At 43.1% G+C, this 22281-nt stretch overlaps 1 long non-coding RNA gene across 2 annotated transcripts; it reads right to left on the reverse strand.

Moving 5' to 3' along the window:
- Window positions 1-1472: 1472 nt before the first annotated feature.
- LOC310868893 lies at window positions 1473-18309 on the reverse strand. Of its 2 annotated transcripts, none has more exons than XR_014570109.1 (4): window positions 18154-18309; window positions 14425-14577; window positions 3145-3255; window positions 1473-1869 (listed from the first exon to the last, which is right to left on the reverse strand). It is a non-coding gene; the product is annotated as an uncharacterized lncRNA (long non-coding RNA). The 2 variants fall into 2 exon arrangements; XR_014570110.1 differs by having other exon boundaries at window positions 3141-3255.
- Between the last annotated feature and the right edge of the window lie 3972 nt (window positions 18310-22281).

Genomic DNA, 22281 nt, shown 5'->3' on the forward strand with positions numbered 1-22281 from the left:
TAAGAACATAGGCTTATCTGCATTCTGCACTGTACGAATCCAACATAGTTTAGTGTAGACAGTAATGCCTGCAAGGCGGCGGCAGGCCTAATGAAATTGTTTTGTTACGGAGACTGTCGGTGTGTGTGTGTGTGTGTGTGTGTGTGTGTGTGTGTGTGTGTGTGTGTGCGTGCGTGTGTGTGTGTGTGTGTGTGTGTGTGTGTGTGTGTGTGGCGGAGGGCAGACAGCAGCGTACTGCCGATCCGATTCACATTGGAAAATGAATAGGGCTAATTAGCCCTATATAAAAAAATAGAAGACCAATATTAGCCTAATGAATGCAGCGTGTTTGAAAGTCGGCCAGTCATATCAGTTTTAAACCAGCTCACCTCCACTCGTGAACATGACGGACACACAGACAGAATTTATAATAATGTATATTTATATTGATCACATATGGATGCCACACACAGAATAGTTTAACTCACTGGATAAACTCACTGGATTATAATTTCTTCAGACAAGAGGATCCCAGGCCTACGAGGTAGGCCTATAATATATTTACTTATGAATGTATGGGCTACTGTTCTTTATCGCGCAACAGTGTCGAGGGCCCATGCAGCCCCCCTCCCTCTCTCGTCTCTCTCTCTCTCGCTCTCTCTGAAAATACGACTTTTGCATTGACATATCCGATTTTAAATATCGGATATGTTTTACCTCTGCAAAGGTGTGAGTGAACACCCGCCTTGGTCCCGAACTTAATTAAATAAATTATAATTATATTGCTTCAGCGGAGCACGCACCATTGTAAGCTTGGATATAGCAGTGACCGCGGCTGTGATCTCAGACAAACTGCTGTCTGCTGAGTCATGCTTGAAGCCTTTTATGGTACGATATGGGGCGTGGATCAATGCAGATGAGGTTGTCGGTTGCTTTTCCGATCACTTTGCACCCGCTGCTTTCAGTATGACATACACCTGCGATACGCCAGCGCACCTGTGGTACACACCACTCTCTGAATAACACGTCATCTCAACGTAGCTTGATCGGACGGATAAATACGATATCTGTTTCCGTCACCGTTACACTCTGGCGCATTTCGTTTTTGAAGAATCAGGACCACAGTGTGCATATAGTAGGAACATATTCGGTATTCGGTATCGGCTAAAATTGTGGCATCGGGATCGGATCGGGAACGAAAAAGTGTATCGGGACATCCTTAATTAATATCCACAATATTTCCCCCATTGACGCAAAGTGGAGTTTCCCAGTGTATAAGATCACAAAACCTGACATAGCATCTAGTAATTGACTTGTTAAAGGCGATAAAGTATGCACATACAGTACATTACTGCACTACAGTAATGTACTTCCCATTACACACATTTGTCAATAGGCCATGTCTCTTAACAACTCCAGTTAGTTTGAGGTTGCAAACATCAGAGAACCCTCAACATCTGAACCAAACTGAAAAAAGTGGAGTCAAATCAATGTTTTCCTTTTTATATCAAGTTTTTTTTATAGTTTATTTCCATTTATATGTATTCATCTCAAAGTTGACAATTTACATTAAAACCCACCGGCTCTGCGGAATTGTCTACATGTCGATGCTATTATTTCTGCCACACAAGGGGTGAAGGAGGTAGGTATAGAAGACACCACTTATGACATAAAACAGGGGAGGACTGAGGAGAGAGAGAGAGAGAGAGAAGGGGGGGAGGGGAGGGGTGTGGGGGAAGACAATTTGTGGTTTCTGCCGCCGGATCCCGAACTCTGCCCGAATTGGCACAATCTTCATTATGCCATCATCATCATCATCATCCATCGTTCAGTCCAGAGATGTTGTGCAGAAGGGAATGCTGGGAACTTTGAGGACTCAGTGCAGTGGACCTGGGGGGATAAACATAATAAGGATTTACAGGGTGGACTGTATTGGAATTTGGAATTGTGATGAGAAAGTGTTAAGTACGCAATGAATGAAAGACAAAAATAAAGATGGAAAGTAAGAACATTACCATGTACTACTATGCTAACAATTAGGGTTTAGGCCCTGTATGTTTCCCTGGCAGAACGACATCATTGAACCCTGTCAAAAACAAGCTTAGCCATTTCTTTGTTACTAGGCAAGCAAGTCCACACAGAGAAGCTTGTTGTGCAAGTGTGGTAAACTTGCATTCTTCACACCCCACAAATTCTTACAGGCACCGTGCGCTGCTGCAGGCGTCCATTAAAAGGAAGGAAAGTCGAAATCTACCATGCAGTGTGCCAATCCAAGGCCCTGGACTCATTGTGGCCAATATATGCAAATTGTGTCTGACTATGTCTGATAAACAAGGCAGACCAGATGAAAAGTTAAATATAAAAACATTTTAGCCATTTAGCTGATCTTATTAGCTGATCTTATCGAGAGCCATGAATGTTTATTAAACATCAGGGAAGCGGATGACAATGTTAATCCCATTCAGACTTTCAGTTTCATGGTGAGGGCTCAGGGGTAACTGTAAGGGTCTTGTTCAGGGACACCGCCGACACAAAGATGGGTCAAAGTGTGCCATGACATGCCAAAAATAGGGACGCACGCCAGGCTGAAAAGTGGTTAACGTACGTCTTTTGAGGGATGTTTGTCTTTAACACCCGATAGCCCAGGATGAAGTTCACCGTCCTTTCAATTAGTAACACCCAGCGCCCAGGACGAAGTTTTATCCAAAAGACGAAGATTATTGATATCAAAACCGATCGCATCGCTCCACAGCCTGGAAGCGGATGTTGCGTAACAGTGGGACGTCATCGTTTAGCCGACGAGAACGAAAATCTTAAAATGTTAATAACTCACGTCCAATTCTAAGAAAAGATCATGTCTTAGACGGCCCACCGCGGTCCATTTAATCATACCTCCCGTTGTTGTTCGATCGGCTCTAGAGTGTTTTGGCTACATTTAGCTGCTACATCCACATCCGGGATAACATCCGGTCCGTCGGTAAAAGAGCTCCGCTGCTATAAATCGCTGGGTGCTATGATTTAATGGATTAAATAACCCTGAGCAATCGGAGTGTCAATTGTTTTCGGCATGAATGAACGCCCAAGCAAAATGTCCTACTTGTAGGACAATACAGTTCACCTGGACTGTAGAGCGTAGAGCGTTGTGTGACATCCTTACTTACGTACATTAGTGGTTGGGGCGGGGCTCTTCACGACGTGGCTTCAGCAGCAGCCTTCACACAGGCAGCGAAGGCCTCCAGCAGGTCCTTACAGCCCTCTGCTCCATTCTCCGATACACTGCAGGAGGGACAACACAACGGGTGGGTTAGACACGGCCTTAATGTGGCAGACATACATGAACACGAATGGACCCAAACAGAGTGTACAAAATGGACCTGGTCCGGGCCCATTTTAGTAATCTCTCAGTTACAGTTACAGGTCAAACTAATTTTGAATATTTTACAGTTTAAAGGGCCATTTACACCAAGCACTATCAATAAAAAATAGTGACTTGAGATTCAGTACATTTATTTTTAGAGTTCAATTGCAGGAAAATAGAATAATTATAACCCTATTTATATAGCACCTCTCATACAAAGAAATGCTGCCGACTGTGCTCAAAGTGCATCAACTAAAAAGGAAAATTGGCCAATTAAAACTGTACAATCAATAGAGATGTAGAACAGAATGTAAAATAAATAAATAATATTAAATTATAAGGGAGTCTGCTCCCTTTTAAAGTCTTACATTTTGTTTCTGTATCAGCAAAAAAAAAATCTTTAACACAGTTTAAAACTTTGACCCATTGACTTCTGCAACTTATTTCACTTAAAAGTAAAATCTCCCCCATTAACCAGGGTGTCTTTTCAGTGAATTATTTTGTCACAGACTGGTCTCTGGACGGAATGAGGGATGAGATAGTGAAAATGAAAGAGAAAGAACAGAGAGAGAGAGAGAGAGAGAGAGATTGGCAGAAAGAGGGATGTGTGAGAGATTATTTCAGGCATCCACTACCAAACACAGCGGCAGACGCTGCCATGGTGCATTAGGGTGATGGGGCAGAAGGGGGGGAGGGAGAGAGAGAGAGAGAGAGAGAGAAAGAGAGAGATGACAGAGAAGGGAGAAGAGTGCCAGGGAGAGGAAGGGAAATTCATAAAGAGACCGGAAAGTTAGAGATAGATAAAAAAAGATATACAGAAAGCAACGGGACTGAGGCTGAGCCCATCCGCCCGGTAGGCAGCAGACATGCGACAGAGAGCCACAATGTGTGATGATGCAAATGAGAGGAAACGTACAGTAGCTAGAAGGGTGAGACCGCAGGGGAGGGGCCTGCAGTTGACAGACAACTGCAGAGCCAGTTCTTCCTCACTCTATTCAATCACATCCATGCCTTGTTTCCTGTATTAGACCCGAGTGTCTCTACTGGACCAGTCTCTCCCGACTGTATTCAGCCATATACGCAACTACGGTACCACTGTACCACCTAAATAAGAATAAACATGTCAGTTTGTGTGGCACTTGCTCATCCCTTGGACCTTCAGTATGCAGGGAATAGAACCAATGACACCGTCAGTCTAATCGTCACAGAAAATGTTAAATTAAGCTCTGCATGACGCAGGATGACTGGCCTGCCTTTGCCTCAAGGCTGCAGCTACATTTTGCATCTATGATGTAATACACAGCTGCTTGCCTGCTTCAGCCATGCAGATTAAGGGGCCGTGTTCACAGAAAAGCTTTTTTCACAGCGAAGCTCTTTGGAAATCAATATACAAAATATAAGGATTGATCGTCACATCAACTGCCTTAATAGTACACATAGCTTAAACAAAATATAGTTAATGGATCACATAATAAATGCCATAAAACTGAATTGCTCTAGTGGTGAATCTTGATGATTAAGACAGGAGGAGCAGTTGGAGTGTGTGGGTCCACCATTGGAATCCCTTTCTCCTCTGTTTGTTGATCTTTTTAGTTCAGCATCTTCCTCGATTTTCATTGGTTTGGACGAGAAAAAGTGACATTGACGAGTGGTGCCGATCGCTCCGTCACAAACAAGCTAGCCGCTGCGAGCGTAGTGCTGGGAATAGCAAGCAAGTCTACCATGTCTTTCTGTGGACACAGCCCCTAACAGGCTTTACTCCGCCCATTCCATTGATGGAGTTAGCACGATGGGAGCAGCATTCATGTGAGTCAATGTTAGCATGGGTCACAGCCAGGGAGTGTGCGCGGCATAGGAATTGTTTATTGATGTGTGAGAGGAATTTATTTTTTGTTAGTCAATGAGTGCATGCATTATGAGTGAAGAGTGTGTATATCCATGCACAATGAAAATGTTATAACAGCAGTGCAAGTGCACACATTCAATACTTATTCTTCTGATGCTGCAGTGTTGGATAATCCTACCACCAGTCCTACTCCTCACTTCTCAATTGAACAACCCACGGATTGACTAAATGAAGCCTAAATAAATAAAAAACGAAAGTACCATCTGAATCAGTATATCAAATATATACCAACTATACACTGACTTCTCTCTAGGCGTACTATGTAATTATAATCTCCTCTCCTTCTGTCCTGTCCTGAGTGTATCATAATCTCAGGATCCTTCCTGGAGAGATGAGGGGATTGTTTCCTCTGCCCTACATGACCAACGTGCCGTCAACTGAACCAATTAGTCTGATTAACCAAGTCTAGAACAAGGCCAGCCCTGTCCTGAATCACATAGGCAGAACACACACAATGCAAAGCAATGAATGGAGACAAGTTTAAGTTTCAGTGTATTTGAATGGGTGCAGAGCAAAGTTACGAGTAATAATTATCAAGGGCAAATGTCCTTATATAATCCAATCATTCTATTGAGAGGACAAACACTTCAATGTGTCCTTTCTGTTGAGAACTCACTCTCAAAGGTGCAGGAAAAATCAGCACTAACCCAGGGTGCATTGGGAAGTGTCATGCTCTCCTACAGAACGATTTAGGTTAAGAATCTATCCAAGTTGCCATTAAAGGACAACCAATCTTCATACAATTTGTCCTTACTAATATAATGCTCAGGATAAAAATGGTACCCATTGTTTACTACTCAGTCTGTGTCTCATAGGAGGGCTGTGACACTTCAGAAACCCGCCTACCAATGACATCATCGCTAGGCAGTTGTTATTTTAATTTATTTTCCAAACAAGATTTTGATTATTTTGTTATTACCGTGTGAACAATGGCTTAGTTCCAATATAGCATTTTAACTTTGTAGCAATAGAAAGCCTGCAGTTTCTATTTTGATTCCCCACCGATGAGGTCACTGGTAGGTGGGGTGGCTGAAAAATGATACAATTTTATCATGAGTATTAGTGAGGACCGAAGAAGGTGCACCGAAGAAAGTTTTAGGACAAAACAATCAAGGGAAGAGAAAAGAGAAGAGAAAAAAATTTCTTCTCCAGGCAGGTTAGGACGAGCAGAGGTAGATAGTATAGGGAGAGGTGGTGTGACTCTGGGGGAATATGAGGACGGGAGATGAGATCATTCTTTGGAGTAGGATGCACGATTAAATCGCTCATATCGGATGATATTTGCCCTAAACGTTCAGTATCTGTAAAGATTTCTGCAACATAATCCCGATTAGGCCTATTCTATCGTAGAATATATGTATGCGTCAATGTGAAGTTGATGATGATTGAAGGCTGCAGATTCAATGTTTTATGCAAACGTGTAAAACAAATAAAAGCAAAAGAAGTTGGAAACAAAAAGAAAGTCCACATAGTCCACTTCCTCCCGGGTGCTTCTGTGTTTATTCCTACTAACAACAACACAACATTACATGTTTATATGGCAGTAGTGCTGACAGACAGCATAATGTGTCTGTATTGTAATATTGTTATCAATTTGACCCTCCAGATAATCTGTGATCTGCCAACATTTCGGAGAGCAGATTAACAGGGTTTGGTTTACATTTACTGTAGTTAATAGTGCACTGGGAGGGGGATTAGAGCAAATTAAACATTAGGAAGAATGAGGGGCCGGAGGTTACTGATGCAGGACAGATCCAATGACATCACCACAAGCACAATGGTCACACAACCTCCTGAGGCAGCGTAAGAGGTTGACGACGGTCATGTTACACCGCGCATCACCACACCGCAGCGAGGCCATACGATACAATATGCATTACATTCACCCATTGACACACAAGGTGGAGGATCAGGAAAACACGCAAGGAACAAACCTGCTCATCGGGAGGGGACCGTACCTACAGTATTTTTCCCCATCCCGCAAAAAAGATTCTTTGTTCCCCACTTACAAAACGAACCCTAACCCAACCCATTTAGGCCCGACCTCAAAATAAATAAATAAAATCTAAATCCTCCAGTTTTCTGAAATAAATATTTTCACGATTTTTCAAAAATAGCAGACCTACAAGCTTGTAGCGCGCCACTCAGTGGCGCGCTATGAGGTTGTAGATCTGCTATTTTTCAATAGCTAAATTATAACATAATGTTTAAAACACCAAAAGGGGTTCCCGCCCAGAATGCGTTAACCCTATACCTAAGGTAAGTGGGGAACATAGAACCCAGGGAACATAGGGATGGGGGCATCAGGGGCAGTCATGTGCTCAGTGTCTTGCTCAAGTACACTTCCACACGCAGCCAGGGGGAGCCGGGGGCCGAGCCTGGAACCTTCTGATTCCAAGACGCCCGCTCTACCTCCTGCGCCACTTTCAATTGACAGTAGGCAACGGCCTCCACTCCACCCAGCAAACCCTGTTGCCACACAACGCTGTATGGCAAGGCTTGCGTTAACATAATGTGCAGATCTGGACACCAGTGTGGTTGGCAGCTAGGAGATGTGTTCACTCTGTCTCAGGACACAATCAGGAAATGGACATTTAATTATTCAGTGTGAGTAGGGGCCTGTGCTCTGCAACTTACATAATACATAATAGATGACTCAGACAGGTGCTGCAGCGCTGGCGAAATACACTGGTCAAGAGCACAGCTTAACCACATTCACACTGGCGTCTCTAAAAAGCATCCATCTACACAGAGTCATGACACTTTGAAGGCATAAAGTCACACTTCATTGTGCGACCGTGTCACATTACATCATAAGTGAAAATGTATTTTGTTGCGAGCAACATGGTCATGCAACCAAGTATGGATAATTTGTTTAAGAGCATAGACTGAGGGGTGATAACCACTCCATAACCAGGCAGTGCAGTGTGGAAAGCCTGGTTTACATTCCGTTTTAACCAGTACCAGCCCTCCTACTCCAAAACCGTGTCCGACTCTGGATCCAAGTTTACCAAAATAGAATACGAATATTTCTGGAATTCTATGCTGGAATTAGATTCATATTAATATCACTATCACAACTAAGCAACATATAGCAATGAGAAACGAAGCCTTTTTTACACCAGTAACTTTGATCGGCTTGGAACTAAAGGATGAATGGTGGTGCTAATCAAAGGTTAAACACACTGCTCACCCAGTAGGACATAAAAAACAAGCACATGTCCACAAATCTGCCACTCCAAGTGAAATGCATTTCTGATGTTTTAACTTTTAAGAACTTTCAGAATTATAGCCTAAGAATTTCAATCATTGGGGGATCTTTATAGTCAGAAATGAATTTTGTTCTTGAGCCGCTTTAATCAGATGAATGTTAGTACTGTAGAACCCTACAGTAGTACAGTACTAACATTCATCTGTTAAGGCTATGTCAACACTAGGAAGTTCTATACTAGAAAGCACAGCTGAGCTGAGTGAAGGGGCAGCTCACGTTGCCAACTAGTGCACAATCACCAGATTCTAAATGAACACCAGAAGGATTCCATGAAGGCCACAGCAAGCACATGCATGTCTACACACACACACACACACACACACACACACACACACACACACACACACACCCTACTCTGTGTGCACACTCTCTTACGCTTATGAAAGAGAAAGACATGTCTCAAAGTACACAGGATCATGACCCTTTAACAAGTTAACCATGGATTAGAGTTCTGCTTCTACTACACAAAGCCAATCTTTAACAACTGCTATTAGCTCACCTAGTCACAGTGGTGAGTGGGTGTGTAATCTACAACTCTAATCTATACTCGGAATTGTCCCGTTAAACTCTTAAACTGCCCTCACCTCGCGAGACATAAAGCCCTCTATAAACAGACAGTAGGGGATATACAGTAAATGGTTACAAATGCCAATGACTCCTACTTCAAAATGTAAAAAGCCCTCAGCTACTTAGAAAATATGGCAATTTGAGCAAAGTCAGAATACTGGAAACTTTGAGGCAATTAATGCAAGTAGGAATGGTTAACAGTACAATGAACTAGAAATGTGAGACTTCCATTCCATTACTGTATTGAGAAGCAGACAGCAGTGTTAAATCTTTGCAGCCGATCATAGTGTGCACCTGATTGAGCACAGGTGAATTGCATACCACGGTCTGACTCAACTGCACAATGCTGAACACCTGTGAACGGTGCATGCGCGTCTGCCCCCTCTGCCGTTTCAAAGGCCGACTTCAAGGTGAAAGGTTTGTGTACACTGTACACTGTACGCAAGGAATAATTAACAAGGTGCTAAACTTACAACTGCTTAAAATCATCAAGTAAATTCAGCCATGTACATTCAGCCATGTATCGTGTACCACTTTTGACCTGGCGTCACGATTTTGGGCCCATGACATAGGTGAAACTTTTTTGAACATTTTCCAATTAAAATGTTTAAGAGTCCAAAATAGCAGCTCTACTAGGCAAGCTCAAAATATGTTGAGACAGGTTGCAAGCTTGCCGAACTATTCAATTTGTTATTTGAAATACAACAACGTATAAAATAGGGGTTAATTGGTTAAACTGACTTCAAGGTGACCTTGGGCAAGGTCAGACCTTCACTTTACAACTTTAGTACAAATGCAATGACAAACTTGAACCTTTACATGTATAAAAGTAATGTAAAGGGGGGAAAACATCCAATCAATTAATCCAACTGTGGGAAATGTGTTGGCCGAAAGATTCAGCATCACCACAACCTCTGGCCTACAGAAAATTCAACATGGCCGCCTCCATACATCTCCTTGACTGTAGGTCCTCTACTGAATGATCTGGCAGACTACAGTATGTGAAGAGAAACAGGTGTCAAGTTTAGCAGGAACTTGATCTATGGAACGAGATCTATGGAAGGAGTCATGGGATCCACATATATAGACACACACACACACACACACACACACACACACACACACACACACACACACACACACACACACACACACACACACACACACACACACACACACACACACACACACACACACACACACACACACACACACACACACACACACACACACACACACAGTGTTGACTTTTAAGCGCCATGTTTCTATAAATACAGGCCAGGTCTGGTGTTCATTACACAGCATCAGCCATGTTCCTTTTACACTAGCTCGGGGTTTCAGCAGCCTGGATGGAGCAAGGAAGGATAGGCTGGATCAGATTTTAACAGAAAGACCCCGAATTATCTTTATCTGTTTAGCTGCCGTGTTTAGATCTGTGTGTCTGTGTTGAACTGTTGTCCTCTGGGACAATAAAGTCTAAATCTAATCTATTGCCCAATTTATACGTAGTTGCGCACAGGTTTCAACAAACACGCCACCTGTCTTTGTCGAACGACGCGGTCGTGTGAGGGGATTCAAGTTTAAACCATTCTGTACGGGAACCCCTTTTGGTGTTTTAACTAAGCATTATGTTATACTTTAGCTATTGAAAAATAGCAGATCTACAAGCTCATAGCACGCCACCGAGTGGCGCCCTACGAGCTTGTTTTTTTTTTGAAAAATCGAAGAACGACTGACATAGAAACATAGCTTTTTCAGAAAACTGTCATTTTCAAACAGACATTTTTAGAATCTGATCTCAGGTCAGAAGGGCCCATGTAGCTCAGCAAGCACAGCATCGCACTCATGCTGCAATTACTTGTGAAGCTCACAATTCACAATGTGAATGCACACATAACATACAGTAGGTCTACATGTAGGATGTGGCAACATCCTACATGTAGACCTACTGTATGTTATGTGTGCATGCCTTTTGACAAATCACACACAATATTTGACAAAATGCTATATAGTCAGATATTGAGAAATGTAGCAACAATTGTCAAAGATAACTAAAATTGCTAAGAATGCAACTTGTGAGCTTGTAGATCTGCTACATTTACAGTATTTAGCTATTGTCTTTTGACAAAAAACAGCAGGGTTTACTGAGATGGTATAGGTAGTAACACACTACTAACAAGAGTAGTTTTCTTGATTTGCACTCTAGTAAAAGGCTCCAATCATCTGAGCTCCTCAATACAAGGTTTATCAAGTTGTAGAGTGTAACAAGCCATTCATGAAAACGATCCGTCCTTCATTGAGACATCTCTTGATTACAGCTGTCCAACTGCCATTGAGTACAGTTACTGTAGTCGGCAAATACTGTAGTGACAGCCTAGAGTGCAGAGCCAGCAGGTTGCCTGGCTTGGAGCCTGCAGTTCTTAAATAACCATGTCCTGTATGGCCAAATATTAAAAGAAAAAGTCAGGCTTTTGACGCTAAATATCTGTCTCACAGGGAATTCTGCTAGCCAATGAGCTATTCTGGTTTAAACTGAAATGGAAAACCATTTTCACACACCAGATTTATTTTCACTACTAGGGCCAAACCGTGTTAAAGATTAAGCCCAACTAAGCAAACGGCAAATGGTAAAATTGATTTAGCACATTACATTTATAGATGATGTCTGTCTAGTGACAGTAATTTCAAACATTTTAAAAAGTCATCATCACCCAGGGTCAACGCTACCATGCTAAGGTAATGCTAGAGCCTGATACAGTACCCGTTAGTGTTGCATTGGTCACACAGATATCATTGAATTCCCCTGCTTATGATAACCTCTAGCTGCATTTAACAGCTCACATAAATCACCTAAAGGCGTGACGCACCACTTTGACAGTTGCATACGTTTCATCATATCCCTAAGATCATGTTCCCAACATGCGGCCTTGACTATACATCAAAGGCCTCTATACTGTACCGCGACACAGAGCAAAGTTCCTAGCGCAAGACTTTAACAGGCAGCAATAAAATATGTCTAGCACCCAGCCACCCACCACAAATACCTGCCCTTTGACAGAACAGACCAGCGTGTGTAACACACTGCGAGTACTGTAATCTTTCATCTTCTTATTAGAAGAACTTATACAATGAGCAGTGAAAATGGAATTATCCAAACCCAAAAGTTAAAGAGTGCATTCGGAAATCGGAATGGAATGCAAACAGGCCAGCCTAAACATAACCACATTGAACAGTATACTAACCACCATGAGATAACCTCTGTAATTGCAAAACCTTTACAACTTCTTACGTAATGATGATCGTATCCTTGACTAGTAGCAACCGCTCCAACCTCCCCACCACCCTGCCCTGCTGGTTGGCTTAACTTCCATCTCCACACCCTCACTGGTCAACTCCTGGAGCATTATCAGGATCCAGCCATCTGGCTGGGAGAAAGCAGTGTCTTTTTGAGCTGGGGGACCAATGCTCCGTCGGACCAAAGTATAGTAACCTTTAAAATGAGCTTAATTCGTTTTATTTATTTATTTATTTTGCCAAGTCTCCCTGAACGGCTCAATTACGGTATCTATCAATAAATCAAACCAATAAAAAGTTACATTAATAATATGACAATGTATACAGTAACATTGATAATATGTAGCTTCCTCCTAGACAGTCATACATGTTTTACTTTTAAATGTAATTTCTTGTAGCACCTTTTAATGCTAAATGCCAAGTACAAATCCATAATTGTTGCTAGTCTTCCATTGCGTAAAAAGGTTTGCTGGAAACGATAGTACAAAGTGGTAGATTTTAATTCATTTAAACCTTGGCAACAACAAACCAGAAATAACCAGAATCTGTCAGAAGAAGCATCGGTAGACATCAAGAATGAAGCACAAAGATCCACTACAGTGAGAATGTAGGGCTGATCATCACTGAACTCAAATGCTTTGACATTGCAATGCCATTGAGCGACACACAGAGAGAGCAGAGTCATCCATGTTGTTCTGAGCCTGCTGTATTACGTAGAGCAAAACCCACTCAACAACAATCACTCAGCTAATCCACGGTGGGGGAGGAGCATGTGTTTACAATGCGTCAAGGATAGGGAAGGTGCAATCTCCACCCAGACAGACACAAGGTTGAAACAAGGGATTGGTGAGTTAGCGTAGCTTACACTGCAATAGGAAAGGACACACACACACACACACACACACACACACACACACACACACACACACACACACACACACACACACACACACACACACACACACACACACACACACACACACACACACACACACACACACACACACACACACACACACACACACACACACACACACACAGTAGTCATCATAAGTTCAGGGGATTCTGGGGAGGGATGGTGACGTAGGCGAATTCCCAGTGGCCAACCAGGCGCATGGATGTGCAGTTGTGCACAGTAAACCCCTCCTTCCACATACATGCCGGCTGCACCAGCATGCCCCCAAATACCCCCTCAGTGGAGTGTCCCTAATTTTCATTAACCTTGACCTGTGCATCCCGCAAGGATGTCCAATTCAGTTACACGGCAAAGACTTCGAATTTAATTAATCATCTGAACCAATTAATTTGCTCATCGTTCAACGTGAACCGCAATGTCCCCAAGTGGTGACTCCATTTTAACATGGCGCAGTTTTCCTCTCAATTCATGCAGTCACGACTACAAAATACGATTCAGCTAAAATACTGCATTCACAAGAATTTTGTGACACACCCATTACAGGATCTGCTCTAATGCTTCACAGTTAGGCTATAAATTAAACACATAAAACAAATTCTCAGATCTATATTTGCACATCATCTCAACAGTTCTGAACACTGTCAAAACACAACTCCTTTCTGAGCTACAGGAGAAATATGCAAAGTGAAATGAGTCCATAGACACTTGCAGAGCTTGGTGCCACGATGGAGGAGTCTAGACCTATGATGACTGGCGGCTTGGTGAATGGCGAACGCCAGTGTTGAGGTGGAGGATTTGTGGAGCTTATGTGCACGACCTAATAACCGCTATCTCTTTCCACGGTCATAAAAAGCATGAACAATTCATTACGTTTTAACCAATTAAACCCTACACACTTACGGAGTCCCCCAGGGCACTATACTAGGTCCTCCCCCCCCCCCCCCCCCCCCACTCGCTCGACCGCATATTTCCTGGCGAATGTTCTCCCCAGAATATGGATGCCCAGGGGTCAAGTGGTTTTGCAATTATCGTCCCCGCCATAGATAACTTTTCCCACTGGCGAACCCCAATCGATACTTTCCTTTTGCTCACGCACACTACTTCCACTGGTGAATGACCACACCTCCACCTACCATTTTTCCAGGTCGGCCTTGATGCTGGCGCAGGCAGCGGGGACGGGGGCCTCAGCAGGTGCGGTCTCAGAGTCTGACATGTCTGCCTGTTGTGTGGCTGGGCTGATGTGCGTTGAGTGCTGGGGGTGGGGGGTGGTCCTGTCCTCCTTACGCCTATGAATCCGTTCACCAAGAGAGACACAGAGAGAGAGAGAGACACACAGAATGGGAGACCAGAGGGAAGAGTTCAGCGTTAGGGGAGGGCACACATGAGAGGGGCGGGGACAAGAGAGAATGTGAGAGGGCACAGCACATGTGTACATAAGGAGGGGGGAGGAGCAATGACCCCGACAAAGTTCAGAGGGGAAGATGATTGATCTGGAGGGACATTTGAAAAGAGGGACAGGGCAGGTTAGAGCTGGGGGGGCCCTGTATAACTATGCCAATGGAGTACAAGAGTGGATACAGTGGTCAGTTATACTGCTTGATGCCTGCAGTCCTGGGGAGACATCCAAGTTTCTCTTTTGGGTCAGGGGCGAAAAGGTTTACCACTGTATTATAGCATAGTACTAGCAAGAATGTGAACCACTGTATTATAGCATAGTAGCAAGAATGTGCTGAAAACACTTCACAGAAGAGAAGGAAGACCAATAGCATCTGCATCTCCTAAGTAAGAGGTGCATGTTTCACAGTCTACTTTGAGTGGAGGGTCCTCTGACATGAAGCAAGGAATCCTGCCATCTGCTGGTAACTTTTAGGAAAGACTCATTACTGTAACATACAGTAGAAAGCTTAGTTGGCGTAAAAGAGTGATGGAATCTGGTTTGGCTGCAAAAGTCTAAATATTTAGGGCTCAACAGAGAGAAAAGACACTGCATGATCTTAGAGGTTAACCAGGTTTACCTTACCTTTATGCACTTGCCGACTGAGTCAAGGTTTTTCAAGGACATTGTGGGTGTTGGGGTGTTTTAGGCCATGAACCCAAGGCGTATATCTATTCTACATCCGAGCATAGACATGGTAACGCCCCGTCTGCCTCTGATTGGCCTACTGACACTACAGAATACCTCTGGTCTCACCAGACTGTCCTCCGTCCGAGGTGGGAAAGAATACAAGAGAATGACAGCTTGCCACGCGCGACAGTAACTTTTATTTTTGTAGAAGAGGCAAACTAATATTGTTTACATTATATTGTGTACATTTTACACACGTACGGCATAAACAATATATTAGTTTGCCTCTTCTACAAAACATAAAAGTTACTGTCACGCGTGCCAAGCTGTCATTCTCTTGTATTATATCTATATATTTATTTATTTTCCCACCACGGAGTAACCTCTTGGCAGACTATCCAGCATATATAGCTATCAACCTCGGAGGAAAGTCTAGTGGCCGGCAGTGTCGGTAGGCCAATCTGAGGCAGGCAGGGCGTTAACATGTCTATGCTCGGACGTAGAATATAGATATACGCGAACCCAAGGCATCTTTAATAAGCCCAACCACAACTAAATTAACGGAATGGAACGGAAAAATGTATTATCTTAATTGGAAACCAAGTCATTACAGCCTTTGACCACAATGAAAGTCTCTCAACAAGCCAAATATTTTTGACAGCTACTATATTTTATGCAAGTCTATCACAAGCACCATGACATGATTACCCAACATTCAGTGAACAGTTTACAGTCTGATTTGATTTGGATTTATGCTCATGTGTGGCACGTCCTGTAGATAGATTGGCCATTTTCATAATTAATATGGTTGAAATGTGAATATAGGGCTGAAGTGTTATATGTCGTTCTGTAATAATAATCAAAATGTACAAAGAAACTAGTAACTAACGTTTTCAAATAATTGTAGTCGAGTAAAAAATGTGGATCCGAGATGTAGTTGAGTAGAAGTAAAAGCACTGGAAATTCGAAATACTCAAGTAAATTACAAATAGCTCAAAATTGTATTCAAGTACAGTACTTGTGTATAGTACTGTACTGTACTAATGTACTTAGTTACTTTCAACCACTTCCTTTTTCCGGCACTTGGCCAATGCTGCAATGCAGTAGCAGCAATGCACATCACTGGAAATTGACCAAATGTATTACACTGTATGTTCAACATCCGAAAATAAAAATGAACTGGAAATATAAAACAGAGGTGCATTCAAAACAAAATAGGGATGTCCTGGCTAGGGAGTTTCCAGTCATTGCCGCATCAATAGACATTATAAAATGGGTTGGTCAAATAAAATGGGTTGGTCAAATCACGCAATCTGATTGGTTGATAGGTGTGGCTACTGGCTAGTCTGGCTACCATAGGCTATTCCATACCCCACCATATCTATTAAGTTTAATGTATTTGCGCAGCAGCAATATATCAATCCGAGGCTGAAAGCAACATGATTTAAGGTGGACTTCAAAATCTCCGTGGAGAGGGCCTCAACTGTGGCGGACTGAGGTCTGAGGCGTGGACAGAGCAATGTTTCTGGGGAAAGGTCCACCTTAAGAGGATGACACGCAGATAAATGTATTAACTGGAGGGTGCGTCGTCTAATGACATTTTGAAACGGCAAATAACATTTTATGAAAGCATAATTAATAACTCACTCCGGGCCATTGTGGTATAATGTCATAATATCACAGGATTCATCGCTTGAGCAAAAGGATTGCCCGATATCTTCGCCTGTCATCTTTAAATTATTGCTTTAAAGCCTAGATTAATCCATCCAACCATACAAAAACACGCACAACTTAAAAAGCCTACTCCTCCGGCCTGCCATTCCTTAATTTTCTTATTTTCATGTACCAATCTGATATCTCATCATACACTGACTTGTATGAGTTTAGGAATTCTGGGAAATGCAGTCATTAGCAGAGAAGCGCCTGGTGTGTGTTGGCTGCACGTGCACGTTGCCATACATTCATTCCATTCCAACATTGGCCAATGGCCATTGGCCATATGATACAAGGTCACCCAAGCAATATTTGAAGGGTGTAGTGCATTTATGCTATGTCATGAAAAACTAAACATGATCAAAACCATGAATTTGCTGGTGATATTTAATATCATACTCTTCTTTGTATAATCCAATTGACCTGTGTAACTGATGATCTTGACTGTCAGTGCCCCCTATTAGAGCTATGGACCAGAGCTAAGTGCCCCCCACAATCACACACACACACACACACACACACACACTCCTCTTTTCCAACTTTTCCCCGAGAGGCACGTTCCTAAAAATAGTGATAGTTCATATTCATTTAAAATATAAAACACGAGAGACTCTAAATTGCATTAGCATCAAATGTCAACCAATTAACTCCAAGAGTGGAAAGAATACAGCAGGACACCTCATCTTGCGGATAATCCTACTGTCTCATGCATAAAGTAAAATTCTCTCAACGTCAGAGCACACAGAAAACTCAACAGGCCTAACATGAGCTACTTCTAAACAACTTTCTAAATTCTAAGTAAACGGGGAACTCCAATATCCCAGTGAAGAAAAACATTTACGCATACGGATTCATTCTCTCGTTTCAGATATAGCCTACAGTACAAACTTTTTAAAAACAACTTATTCTTCTTCGGATCAAAGTCGCTCCACCTCCTCAGCACGTTCAATTGTGTTGACGAAAAAGGGAACATTCTGTACCTTACAGGCAGCGTCACAAGTGTGTGACATGTTGAAAACAGACCATATAGTAGTATAGCCTACAAGATCCAATGCATATAAAAGCTGCATTAATTATAACCTACCGGCAGATGGGACGTCTGGTCCTGAGGTTAGGAAGCTATAAAGTGCTTGTGACGAGAAAACAGCGGAAAATGCCAATGAGATGATATGGCCGTGTGGAATTGTGAGCCTATGGAGTAGGGGGGGCGTGTATCTCTCTTCATGCGTGCTCACTGCGTGTGCTTCGTATGTGCACGAGCGCGTGAGTAGGGTAGTAGTTTGTGCGTGTGTGGGCGCGCGCACGCGCAGTAAGTGCTGCTCATTGCTTGCCTGAGGAGAGTGAGATATGAGGGGGGAGGGGGGAGGGGAGGGAGTTTTTACATTCATACTCTTCAATTCAATTCAATAGATTGAATGGCAGGAAGTAGACAAGAAAAGAAGAACAAGAAAACCTGGAACACAAAAAAACAAGGAAACACATTTCTCTTATTTATTGTTCTTATTGCACATCTCTGTGCCTTAGCTCTGTGCAGACAGTAGGCCTATTCATCAACACATGCTGATTTGATGCGAGAGAGTTGCTCTGTTGCTGTATTTTCAAGAAACAGAACAATAACAAGAGAGAGAGAGAGAGAGAGAGAGAGAGAGAGAGAGAGAGAGAGAGAGAGAGAGAGAGAGAGAGAGACCCTTGGTATTCCTGGAACACTGGTAGGGAGGGGGTCCTTCCTGCATGTGTGGCACGTGTCTATGCCTCAGTGCCTGTGCATCAATGTATGTGTGCCTCTGCTCTCTCTCTCTCTCTCTCTCTCTCTCTCTCTATCTCTGCGTGCACACATGTGTGTGACTGTGTGTGTGTGCTACTGCAAGGTCGAAGTCCCACCCATAAAACACATACAGTATAAATGTAATTTTCCTCCCTTCCCCATTTGTTAAACCATTCTTTCTTTCTTTCTCTCTCATTTGTCTTTTGTTTGCTGTTTCACCAGCCTCTTGCACAATATGATATATACCATAGAGAGAGGACACTCCCCTTGGGTTTATGCCAATTCTGTTCACTCACGCACACACACACACACACACACACACACACCAGCCCCCCACATTTCTGCTTTTTCTTGTTAAACTCCGCACAGGAAATTGTTGCTCTTGACATTTGCCGTAGGGAATAAAACATTTAGAGACAGCACATTGTCTTTGCCCGTATGTGAGAGAGAAAGTGAATGAATATCTCTTTGCATGAATGACTGAGGGTGGTGTGTTGAACATAAGGAAAGAGAGAATGGTGTACGCACATGTACAGTATGTGCATTACACCATACAGGTTAAAAAGTTAACATGGCGGAATGCTCAAAGTCATATGTGTAGGTCACAAACACACACAGGTACGCCTGCGCACACCTTCATTTACATGCACATGCACATTGTGTGTGTGTGTGTGTGTGTGTGTGTGTGTGTGTGAGTCTTTGACAGTTAAATGGAGCCAGTCCCCTCCCACAAGGGAAGATGTGGAGGGCAACTTGCCAAAAGCAAAGGCCCATGGGTAATCTATAGGGTGACTGCAGAGCCTCAGCAATGGACAAAATGACTGGCTGCAGTCTGTTTGTTTGTCCAGGAATAAACAAAATAATGAGGTGGACTGAAATTATGATCAATCACAATGACACATACAGCTTACATACATACACATAACAGCTTCCACCAGTACATGCATCAAAACTGATCTGGCCACCTCCTTATTACCTTTTCTGACACTAAACCCACGTTCAAAATGTTTCAAACATACAGTTGGTTGGGATTCAGATTTTACGGGGGCCAGTTTCAAATTGCAGCCGTCCGTAGGTGCCCTTTGAGAGCGGTTTTGAAGGAGTCAAGGGATTCACATGTCTTAATGACTGTTGGTAGGGCGTTCCACATTTTGGTGGCATAGGAGCGATGTCGGCGATGTCGGCGGTGGTATTAAGTAACTAAGTGTTGGAAAGCGACAAAGCGTATTGCTGTTGAATGGGTGTACACTGGCTGGGTGTACACTAAAGTTGGGCCGAAAGTTGTATAGGGAGAGGAGGTAGAGCTCTCTGGTTTGCTGCTAGGAGGGGTAGTGGAGACCCATCCTAAAAATACAATACTGAGGTAGTGGTCACATCATTTTTATTGTGTCTGAACTCTGAATACAGCACCATATAAATACTGCTACAGCTGCACATGCGCATGTGGCTCGTCTCTTTCAAACACCAGCTGTCACCTGTCATATTTTCAGTGAAACAAAACTTATCAAGCACTTACTCCTGCATTAATTTAAAGTGAAACAGTCTGTAAAATCACCGAAGCAACTGGTGGTATTCTGTTTTCCTCACCCCCTCCCGTTTGTATTGCGGGAGTTGGCGAAAACGTCTGGGAGCTCAGATTAGTATTCTATAGGTTTCACTTTTAGTCTACTTACAAATAACCTTGTGCCCATGACATGTCCTATAAGCACCCTGCAGTGCAGTAGTTAGTTTGTTGTTGAAAAACAACCTCAAGACAGACTATTTTTAGCACCATAGTAGCGGTCTGTCAGCACAGTGTGGACTAGAGAGGTGCATTCAGCAAACTTTCACACCTTTCATTCGACGCCATTCTGTAGTACAGTATAATAGTAGTCTGTTTGGTCCCTGGTGGGAGGGAGGGGGCCTTAAGTAGTGAGTTGCAGCCGCGTCAGGTCATGAGGAAGCTGCAGGGGGAAATAGCATGCAAGGCATATGGGGAAACTTTTGGCATTGTATGTGCTCTATAGAGGCCCCTCAAGATTGTTTGGATGTTTTATATTATTTAATAGGTGGTACGATGTGGGAATTAGGTGCTTTAAGGACTTGTATAAGGATAATATATTTGATAGTTTTCCTTCCCTCTGTGCTGAATTCAATCTCTCCCATGACAACTTCTTCAGATTCCCCCAGATCCGTCAGTTTGTAATACAGGTATTTGGCTCATTTCCACATCTCCCTAATAACCAGAAATGGGAAAAACTGCTCCTACGGTTACCAACTGAAAATGGGTTTGTTTCAGAATGTTACACATTTATCTCATATCTCACTGATGCCAATAGCCAACGATTAAAAAAATAAATGGGAAAGAGAATTGAGGACTGAATTGACAGATGAGTGATGGGCAGACGCTTTATATAGAGTCAACTCAACCACCTCATGTGTGCATCTCTGTCTAATTCAACTGAAAGTGGTACATACCAGTGTAGAGCTCATCTTAGTAAAGCCAGGGTGGCTGAAATGTATCCTGAGGCAGACTGAAGTGCGATCGCTGTGCCCAGGCACAAGCAAGCACACCTCACACATATATTGGTCTTGTCCACAGTTAAAACGGTTCTGGTCACATGTGTTTGACACACTGTCTGACGTGCTAGACATCGCACTACAACCCTGTCCATTGTTTGCTAGCTACATTTGGTACACCATCAAACCCACATTATACGAGTCAGCAGTTAGACATTATTGCTTTTGGAACACTCTCAGCTAGAAGAAGAATATTACTATCTTGGAAATCTCCAAAACCACCCTGTCATTCAATCTGGCTCAACGATGTGGTGTACTTCTAAAGCTTTGAAAAAATAAAATGCTCTCTCACAGGAACCACTGAAGGCTTTTCTAAGGCATGGAGACCTTTTATATAACATCCGTACCTCCCCGGATTAGTGTATGGATTAGAGTGGACAGTGGATTTTATATGTAACGGACAGTGCTTCTCTCACTTGTGTACGTTACTATGACTATGACCTTAATTTTATTTCCCCCTAATGGGACTTATCGAGGGTAGCTACTGGGACGTAAGTCGGGACTTGATCACCCCGGTTGGGTCACCTGAGTGAGGGGTATGATGTTGGGAGACCCGAAAACCTGATGACCTTGGGATACATCACTGAAGATACGTCCCAGGTGCATCCATTTATGTATGTATTTAGTTATTCTATTTATAGTGACTCATAGGAATAGACTACGTGACAACCAGGAATAGTCTGGTGACCACCGGAGAGACAGGTGGCAGCCGGAAATTAGACGGCACCCGGGAGCAGTATGGGTTGGCGCCCCAGCCTGTGTCTTCCGTGAGAAGCCCAACAAACCCACGGTGAGGCCTTTAGGAGGGCCACTCAAGCCTCAAGCGGAGCCTGTGGCACCACCAAGGGCAAGGTGGAGCCTGTGGAACCGTTGTGGCTCGAGAATCCA

Source organism: Protomyctophum parallelum (assembly GCF_964188405.1).
Source record: "Protomyctophum parallelum genome assembly, chromosome: 13".
NCBI classification, from domain to species: domain Eukaryota; kingdom Metazoa; phylum Chordata; class Actinopteri; order Myctophiformes; family Myctophidae; genus Protomyctophum; species Protomyctophum parallelum.